Source organism: Macaca mulatta, chromosome 19 (genome assembly GCF_049350105.2).
Source record: "Macaca mulatta isolate MMU2019108-1 chromosome 19, T2T-MMU8v2.0, whole genome shotgun sequence".
Classification (NCBI taxonomy): Eukaryota; Metazoa; Chordata; class Mammalia; order Primates; family Cercopithecidae; genus Macaca; species Macaca mulatta.
This window is the reverse complement of record NC_133424.1, coordinates 64,838,037-64,848,018: the sequence shown is the minus strand read 5'-3', so window position 1 is coordinate 64,848,018 and position 9,982 is coordinate 64,838,037. Positions and strand designations below refer to the sequence as shown.

General features: G+C 46.0%; 1 pseudogene across 1 annotated transcript; it reads right to left on the bottom strand.

Annotated features, from left to right (window-relative positions):
- Nucleotides 1–2,200: 2,200 nt before the first annotated feature.
- Nucleotides 2,201–8,181, bottom strand: LOC144337284 (CDKN2AIP N-terminal-like protein pseudogene; annotated as a pseudogene). Its single transcript, XR_013410245.1, has one exon. The product of XR_013410245.1 is annotated as a CDKN2AIP N-terminal-like protein pseudogene (transcript).
- Nucleotides 8,182–9,982: the final 1,801 nt, after the last annotated feature.

The window sequence follows — 9,982 nt, the reverse complement described above, 5'->3', positions numbered from 1 at the left end:
ACTGAGATCCTTGTTGAGGCTGTGACATCTGTGCTTGTGGCAAGAATGGCTGAAGTGGAAACTGGATGGTTGGTCAATTGGTTGGGCCAGAAATGCACCCATCTGGCTGGAAGGCCAAGGCTGGGAGTTGGGGAATGCCCCCTTGTTTGAAGGGGCCTGGTGCTGTCTCCTCTTCCAGTTTCCCTGGTTTTGAAGTGGTCGTAAAGGATTGCCGTCAATGTCGAATTTCGAGTGGCAGTGAGCTGCCCAGTGATTGCACTTACAGCATCTTGGGCATGGTATGGAAGGTGGGGCTCACTGTTGTATGGCCTTTTAGGTTTGGTGTTGTACAGGGCAGTGGTCTGAACACCAAGGACATTTTTTCCTGGTAAGTCCAGTTTGGCTGCAGTGAAAACTATTACCAGGAAATTTTCCAGGCATTCTAAAACTAGCCATAGCCTGAGCCATGACCATAGCAATATGTAAAGTTCCACCAACACCCTCACATGCCTTAATATAGGATGTGACTAAATCACCTCCTGGTGGGATTTTACCTTTTACAGGGTGAATAGCAGCCTGACAGTCTGGGTTTACTTGTTCATAAGCCATAAGTTCCACAACCAAATGCTGGCCATTTTGATCAGGAATAGCTTTTTCTGCCATGTCCTGAAGATGGGCAATGAAGTCAGGGTATAGTTCATTTTGCATTTCTCTAACGGCTGTAAAGGATGGACATCTAGAGCCATCATCCTGAATCTTATCCCAAGCATCCAGGCAGCATTTTCAGAGTTTGCTCAATGACTTCATCATTCAATATAATTTGGTTTCTAATTGCAGCTCACTGCCCCATTCCCAGTAACTGGTCAGCTGTGACATTGACAGGAAGATTAGAGCCCTGATTAAGGCGGACTCGATCCTGGACAGCAAATCAACCCACCATGTCCTAAATTGTAAATATTGAGATTTAGATAAGACTGATTTTGCTAGAATTTCCCAGTCATAGGGCACCAAGCGTTTATCTTCTGCTAAGAACTTTAAGGTGGAACGGATGAAAGGGAAATTGGTACCATATTGTTTAACCAACTCTTTGAAATCTTTAAGGAATTTGAAAGAAAAACTTTCCCAAGTAGCTGGTCATAAGTGGACCTAACCAGGGTGTAAGGGATCAGGTTGCACCACAGCCTGAATGGCAGGTATGCCAGGAATTGGCTGTGCTGCGGCAGCGGGCCCTTGTTGCACCAACTGAGGAGCCTGATCATTGAGCTGCGGGTCTGGAGAAGCAGTGGGATCAGCCACCCGCTGAGCTTGGTCAGCGGGCTGTGACTGGTCTGGCACAGCCGGAGCAGGGGCAGCAGGAACGGGAGTGGCAGGTATAGGAGATTCTAGAATAACAGGAAATGGCCATGCCTCAGGATCCCCATATTCCCTTGCCTGAGAAATGGCCCTCATAAAAGATGTGTCATTCTCAGGAATGTACACAACCTGTTGCTTATGTGTAGCAACAGCACTTGTGACCGGACCAGAGGCAGAAAAGAAATTGGAGATTTGAATAGAGGAGAAGTTGAGAGCCTTCAAGCCAGGCTGAAGCGCAGTCACCTGCTCGGCAGATCTTTCAGGGGCCTGAACTCCAGGCTGCTGCATGGACTGCAGGTCAGGCTTCTGTGGATCCTGATGTATAGGAGGAAAGGCAGAATTGAGTGAAGAGATAGCATTGAGGGCCTCTTTACTGGGCTGAACAGGGATAGAGTTGAGAGCCTCATGACCGGGCTGAACAGGTGGATGGTTGAGAGCCCTACAGCAGGCCTGAGAGAGTACAGGAGGTTCCAGCCACAATGGCTGCTGAGAGTACATTTCAGAGGGATTTTTTTTGATCTGAAAGAGGGAAGGAGATTCTTCATAAGGTCCTCATATAGCGATGTTGGGGGTGCAGTAGGCGCGGTAGGCTGTGGTGTATTTGGTGGAGCCAAAAGAATGTCAGAGTGGAGGTCCATTTCTGAAATGATGGCCTCAAGTTGTGTGGTATCCTCTGGATAGAGAGTAGTGAGGTTCTCCTCAACCTCTTCAGAGGAGAGGAAAGGTAGCATACCCTCCATTCCCTCCTCCTGTGGCTGCAAGGATTCTAAGATGGAGTGAACCTAGGACCAAACCCTCCAAATGACCAGCGGGATAACGTGTCCCCCTCTGTGACAGATTTTAAGCTGTCAGCCCACCTCATCCCAATCTTTAAGTTCTAGAGTTCCCTAGGTTGGAAACCAAGGGCAAATGAGATCGACAACCTCAAAAAGTTCAATTAGCTTGTCAGAGGAAACTGAATTTCCTCCTTCTTTAAGAAGGGTTTTAATGAAGTTTAAATAGGCCAAGTCCTTAGTACTGGCCTGTCCCCATGGTGTCCCCGAGATGCTCTGAGTACCCAAGCTTACCACCAAGCTTAATGACCGCAATCCTCAAGAATCTGTTGTCACAGTCCTCCGCTGAGTCCCGTGCTCAAAGTGCAACTTTACACAGCAAGGGAGAAACCCACGTTGGAGTGCCAAATGCAGGGTCCAGCCCTACGGGGCATAGCGGGTGCTCTCCCCATGTGCGGAGATGAGAGATCGTAAGAAATAAAGACACAAGACAAAGAGATAAAGAGAAAACAGCTGGGCCCTGGAGACCACTACTATCAAGATGCGGAGACTAGTAGTGGCCTCGAATGGTTGGGTGTGCTGATACTTATTGCATAGAAGACAAGGGGGGCAGGGTAAGGAGGGTGAGTCGTCCAAGTGATTGATAAGATCAAGCAAGTCACATGATCATGGGACAGGTGGCCCTTCCTGTCTCATGTTCACTGCAACCTCTACCTCTCAGGTTCAAGCAATTCTCCTGCCTCAGCCTCCTGAGTAGCTGGGATTACAGATACCTACCAAGCCCAGCTACTTTTTGTATTTTTAGTAAAGTTGGGGTTTCACCATGTTGGCTAGGTTGGTCTCAAACTCATGACCTCAGGTGATCTGCCTGCTGTGGCCTCCCAATGTGCTGAGATTACAGGCGTGAGCCACAGTGCGCTGCCAGAAATGCCCTTCTGCATGGATTATTTTGATTGTGTTGTGTCCCTTTGTTGAAGGATGGACAGTTCCCATCTTGGCCACAGGATGATTGCAGCACCTACTCTGGGGTTGTGGTTTAGATGCAGAGGCATCCTCAGGGAAGACCAAGGGGCTGGGGAAGTGTGAGGATGGTCCCATGTTTCTACTGGAAATTTCAACTCTAATTGATCTAAACTTGCTGTGACTATTTGTTTCAGTCAAAATAAGAAGAGAAGGGCTCACAAAGGTCAGAAAAGCCTTACAGACAAGACCTTGTGTCCTCAGGCACTGCCAAGGCATTCCCATTTCTGCCATCTGTTCCACTGCCTCACTCCAGCTCCTGGGGCTTCCCACACTCTGCACATCACCAGGGCCCAGTTTGGCAACTATGGGCAGGGACTTTGCCACCAGCAGGTGATGTGCTCAGAGTCAGGTGTCCTGGATTCCCTTCAGGAAGGGTGGGGAGATGCGGGGGGATGAATGACACACTCCTACACAACTAGTTCTGTTTGGGAGAAGGTAGAAGACACTATGATTCAGGAAATATTTTTCCAACAATCAGAGTGCAAACAGCACAGTGAACTGCAGCCCAAGGGCCACCTCCTCCTCCAGGCCAGTGACAATGACTCTGTACTGTCTTTTCCTTGCCTGTCAAAGCATGTGAGCATACACACACACACACACACACATACACACACACACACACAGTCACAAGGCTGCTGGGGAGCCAAGAGTCAGGATGTTATAATGTAAATGTGTGGCTTGGTGTGGTAGCCCATGCCTGTAATCCTAGCACTTTGGTCAAGGTCAAGATGGATGGATCATGAAGTCAGAAGTTTGAGACCAGCCTGGTCAATATAGGGAAACATAGTTTCTACTAAAAATACATAAATAAATAAATGAATGAATGAATGAATGAATGAATGAAGTAAGCCAAGCGGTGTCCACCTGTAATATCAGCTACTTGGAAGGCTGAGGCAGGAGAATTGCATGCAGCCAGAAGGAGGAGGTTTCAGTAAGCAGAGATGGCACCATTACACTCCAGCCTGGGTGACAGTGCAGGACTCCATTTCAAAAAAATAAAAATAAAAATAAAAAATGAAAAAAGATGGCTGGGCACGGTGGCTCACACCTGTGATTCCAGCACTTTGGTAGGCTGAGTGGGGCGGATCGTGAGGTCAGGAGATCAAGACCATCCTGGCTGACATGGTGAAACCCTGTCTCTATTGAAAAAATGCAAAAATTAGCTGGGCAGGGTGGCACGTGCCTGTAGGCCCAGCTGTTCAAGAGGCTGAGGCAGGAAAATTGTTTGAGCTCTGAAGGCAAAGGTTGCAATGAGCTGAGATCGTGCCACTGCACTCCCCCCTGGTGACAAAGTGAGACTGCTTCTCAACATAAATGAATGAATGAATTAATTAATTAATAAGATGTTGGAGGCCAGAGGAATAAGGGTCATAACCAACTCAGTATGCCACTGGAGGCTATGTGAGCAAACTGCAAACTGTTCTTATGAAAGCAGGATGTTGGCATGCTGACACCTGTATCTGCCACCAGAAGGAATGCTGAGGGCAGTCACGTCCCAGGCACCATGTTCCTTGAAATTATCTACAGGAACATCTGGAGTCTGTTGAACAAAGAAAGCAATTATGTATGCCTGTGTTAAATCAAATAGTTGACCGACAGTTACCCCATCCTTCCTGCTTCATCTACCCAGTAAATACAAAGGGCTGTAGAAGCTCAGGGCTCTTATTCTCTATAAGCGAGAAGTCCTCGACCCCTTCTTGGAAAGAGATCCTTTTGTCTTTGTCTTCATTCTCACATTTGTCCTTCTCGGTTCAGTCTCGAAGTAACACCTATGAGTGATGCCCAAACAGGGACTTGAACAAAGAAGGTCTGCTGGAGCAGAGGAAGTGAAACTGATCAGACAAACAGGGAACCCCAGGACAAGTCTGCCAGTGCAGGATACAATGTCAGTGCCCTAAGACAGTACTGGGAATGGGGAGTTTCCGAAGCAGGGTAACATGGGACAGAATTTGTCTATTGAGGAGCAACATTATGTGTGTTTGCTCAGTTTTACTTAAACAATCTGGTGCTCAGGTTAGTTCTCAAACACTAAGTCTCTGCAAGAGGTTATTATGCAAACCCTTGGTTTCCATAGGCAGGCACCCTCAATGTGGAAAATTGGGACCTGGTAGGAGAAGAGTTGAAATGGGCTCCTCAAAAAGGCCTTAAAGTAGACCCTTTGGTTTTCTCTACTTGGGGTTTAGTCTGTACTGTCCTCCTGCCATTGTCCTCTTCTTTTTCTGCTGGACAGCAGGAGTGATGTTCTGAATCTCAATAATTGAAAGGATATTTTATCTCACCAAGAGTGACTATTGAAAATGATAAACAGGAGAGAGGGGATAACTGGCCTTTACTGCCTCCTACAGTAACAGAAATAGAGACCCCAGTACAAATACAAAACATTTTGAATGCTGCTGCCATAGCTGAGGAATCTTTAGGATCTTACAGTTTTTCTATTACTGTAACGCCTGATCCAAATAATCCGCAGAGGCTTATTCATATACACGTGCCAATAGAATTTAAGCTAGTGAAAGAATTAAAAGCGAGTGTGGTTAACAATGGAATACAGAGCCCATTTACTTTAGGATTGCTAGAATTGGTATTTAGTGCTATGCACCCCCCACCCTTTGATATGAAGCACATGGCTCACACTTGCTTGTTGACTAGTGCATATTTGACATGGAATTTAAATGGGCAAGAAATGCGTGCAGACCAGGCTAGGCATAATCATACCGTTGGACATGGGAACATTGCAGAGGACATGCTATTTTGTAGTGGCCCTTATTTGAACCTTGTGCAGCAATTGGCACTCACAGACATTGCTTACCAGCAGTGTCCTTGGCTGCTAAGTGTGCCTGGGCCACAATTCCTGAGGGGATGCAATCTTTTCGGCATGTCATGCAAGGATTGCAAGAACCCTATGCATAATTTATTGCACAGTTACAAGAGGCAGTGCAACATCAGATCCCTCATGCCGCTGCTGTAGAAATGCCTGCTTTGACTCTAGCTTTTGAAAATGCGAATGCAGATTGTAAATGTGCACTGGCTCCTGTGAGAGCTACAAAGAGCTTGGGAAATTTTCTTAAAGCCTGTCAAGATGTGGGAACTTAACTCCATCGTTCTACAATGTTGGCTCAAGCAGTGGCTAGTTTAGTAGTGAACAAATCTAGAAAGAGCCAAGGGTTGAACCATAAAGTGGGAAAATGTTATAATTGTGGAAACATTGGACATTTCAAAAAAGAATGCTGTCAGACCTCAGGGCAGAAGGGACTTTATAATGCAGTACCCACGCCCCCCCAACAGAAAAAAAACTCCAGGGCTCTGCTCTCTTTGTAATAAAGGAAATCACTGGGCTAATCAATGCCGCTCAAAATTTCATCAAAATGGCACTCCCCTGTCAGGAAACGAGAAGGGGGCCTGGACCCAGGCCCCTCAAACAATGAGGGCATTCCCTGTCCCAACCATAACCCAACTTCAGGAGTGGGTTTCCAGAGGAACATTGATTCCATCTCCCCAGGAACAGCTGGGAGTGCAGGACTAGATCTCCCAGCCAGAGAATGCGTTACATTAGTTGGAGGAGATAAACCCACCAAGGTTCCCACTGACATTTGGGGACTTTGCCAACAGGATATATGGGATTAATTTTGGGCAAAAGCCATCTTAACTTACAGGGCATTATCGTGGTCCCTGGGGTTGTTGACTCTGATTATGAGGGAGAAATCGAGGTTTTTTTGTTTTTTTTTTTAATCATTTTTTTTTTTTTGAGAGTGTTTCACTTTTGTCACCAAGGATGGAGTGCAATGGTGCAATCTTGGCTCACTGCAACCTCCACCTCCCAGGTTCAAGCAATTCTTCTGCCTAAGCCTCCCGAGTGGCTGGAATTACAGATGTCCACCACCACGCCAGCTAATCTTTTTTGTATTTTTAGTAGAGATGGGGTTTCACCGTGTTGGCCAGGCTGGTCTCAAACTCCTAACCTCAGGTGATCCGGTCACCTCGGCCTCCCAAAGTGCTGGGATTATTACAGGTGTGAGCCACTGTACCCAGCCCAAAAAGGCATTTTAAACAAAAATTCTGACATTTAAAAGCTGAAAATATATCACGCCACTGCACTCCTCCCTAGGTGACAGAGCAAAACTCTGTCTCAAAAAAACAAAATGAAAAACAAAAAACCCTGAAAATATGAGCCCAGGAGTTCAAGGCTGCAATGAGCCAACACTGCACCCTTGTTCTCCCACCTGTGTGATGGAGTGAGACCTTGTTGGTAAGAAAAAAAAAACCAAAAACCTGAAAATAGAAGAGGGCTTTTACAATGTTGATGAACTCATCTTAGAGTACATGATTTATAAATACATAAATATCCATGCATACTTTTACAGTGATAACTACTGGAAAAAATGAGAATGTTAAAAAAGCCAATCTAGACAGAGTCCTTCTCATTCCACCTGCCTCTTTATGTTGGTAATACCCGGAGTCTTAAGAGAGCTGCTGTGGTCGACGTCACATTCATCCCAGCCTCCTTTCTAATCCTGTAGCTGATGATGAAAATGTGATAAATCTTCTGGCTTAGCTTTTATGCTTTTTCATTAATTCACTTCTGGTAGTAAATTGTGGCAGGTCTTCCACTTCAATCCCACTGGCCATTTCCATCATCTTGTCTAAAAGGTCTTTATTGTAACTGCAGCCTAGGAAGAGATGGTTGACCCAGACCATGGAGAGGGACAGCAGCTGGTCCAGGCGGCCACCGCCGTCGGGCTGGTCGCAGTAGTCGGACAGGTGGCGCAAGATGAATTCCATGCGGGCCTTCCATTTCTTCTCGCTCTCTGAGTAGGAGCGGAACTGCTCCGTGAAGTCGGCCGCCTGCTGCACCCACAAGACCAGCTCCTCCACTGCAGCTGCCGCTTCGCCACCGACCATGGTACCCGCCGCAAGCCGAGCAGTAGTTTTAATGTCACAAGATCTTTGGGTTTTTGAACTGGGGGAACATATTGCTCAACTATTGTTTATTCCCTGCAAATTACACCCTTCTCCATGAAAGGAAAAATGAGGAAATCAAGGATTTGGGAGTATAACTACACAGTATAACTACACAGAAATCTAATTGACTCACTTGTGCAGTGCAAATTAAATGAAAGAAATTCTATGGGCTTATGGATACAGGAGCTGATGTGTCAATAATATCCAAAAACTATTGGCCCCCATCCTGGCCCCTGCAATGAACCTATACATCCCTAGTGGGAGTGGGAACAGCTCAAAGTGTTCAACAGAGTCCTGAGATTTTACCCTGTCTTGGTCTGGATGGACAGCTGTGTACTTTTCAACCTTATGTCGCAAATATAGCTGTTAATTTATGGGGCCAAGATTTACTTACAGCATGGGATCTGAGACTTACAAATGATAAACTTGATAACCCAGGATATAAAATGTTGAAGGACAAGCGATATCAAAGTGGGAAAGGCTTGGGAAAGTTCCTGCAGGGAAACCCTAATCCAATATCAATAACCGGGCAAACAGATAGAAAAGGACTAGGACATCAGGATTTCTAAGAGGGGTCATTGATACTTCTCCTCCATCCACAGCTTTGCCGCTAAAGTGGATAACTGATAAACCTGTGTAGGTGGATCAATGGCCCCAATCACAGGAGAAACTGACTCAACTCCATCAGCTGGAAAAAGAGCAATTGGATGCAGGACACATAGAGGAGTCAGCCCCTGGAATTCACCAGGATTTGTGGTCCTGGAAAAGGAAAATGGCAACTGCTGCATGATTAGAGAGCTATTAATGCACAGATTAAACCAATGAGTGCATTACAGCAAGGTCTACCCTCCCCAACAACCATTCCTAGAGATTGACCTCTTGTAATAATCAATCTTAAATATTGCTTTTATACTATACTCTTACATGAGAAGGATAAGCCTAAATTTGCCTTCTCTGTGTCCTCTATTAATCAGAGAGAGCCTGTCTCTCATTATCGATGGAAAGTTTTACCCCAAGGCATGCTCAACAGTCTCACGTTATGTCAGCATTTTGTAGGAAGGGCATTAAAGGAGCCTCAGAATATGTTTCCCGCTGCCTACATCATTCATTATATGGATGGTATTCTTTTGGCCACTCCTACAATTCAAATATTACACCAATTATACAGAGAAATAAAGCAGGCCTTAACTGAATGGAATCTCAAAATAGTTCCTGAAAAGGTACAAGCAACCCCCCATACCAACAGTTGGGTACTACTGTTACTGAAAGAAGTGTTCAACCTCAGGAAATAACTCTCCATAGGGACAGGTTACCAACTCTGAACGATTTCCAACAATTATTAGGGGATATTAATTGGCTGTGCCTGATGCTAGGTATTGTCACTTATCAACTCACACACTTTTATCAAACCCTCCAAAAAGAGTCGTCATGGCCGGGCGCGGTGGCTCAAGCCTGTAATCCCAGCACTTTGGGAGGCCGAGGCGGGTGGATCACGAGGTCAGGAGATCGAGACTATCCTGGCTAACACGGTGAAACCCCGTCTCTACTAAAAATACAAAAAAAAACTAGCCGGGCGTGGTGGCGGGCGCCTGTAGTCTCAGCTACTCGGGAGGCTGAGGCGGGAGAATGGCATGAACCCGGGAGGCGGAGCTTGCAGTGAGCCGAGATCACGCCACTGCACTCCAGCCTGGGAGACACAGCGAGACTCCGTCTCAAAAAAAAAAAAAAAAAAAAAAAAAAAAAAAAGAGTCGTCATTAGATTCCCCTCAGCAACTTACTAAAGAGGCAGAAGCTGAGTTTTAGCTTGTGGAGCAGATGCTTCAACAATGACATGCCTTCTGGCTACAACTGCGAAAGAATTTGCTTTTGTTTATTCTTCCTACCCCCCATTCTCCAGA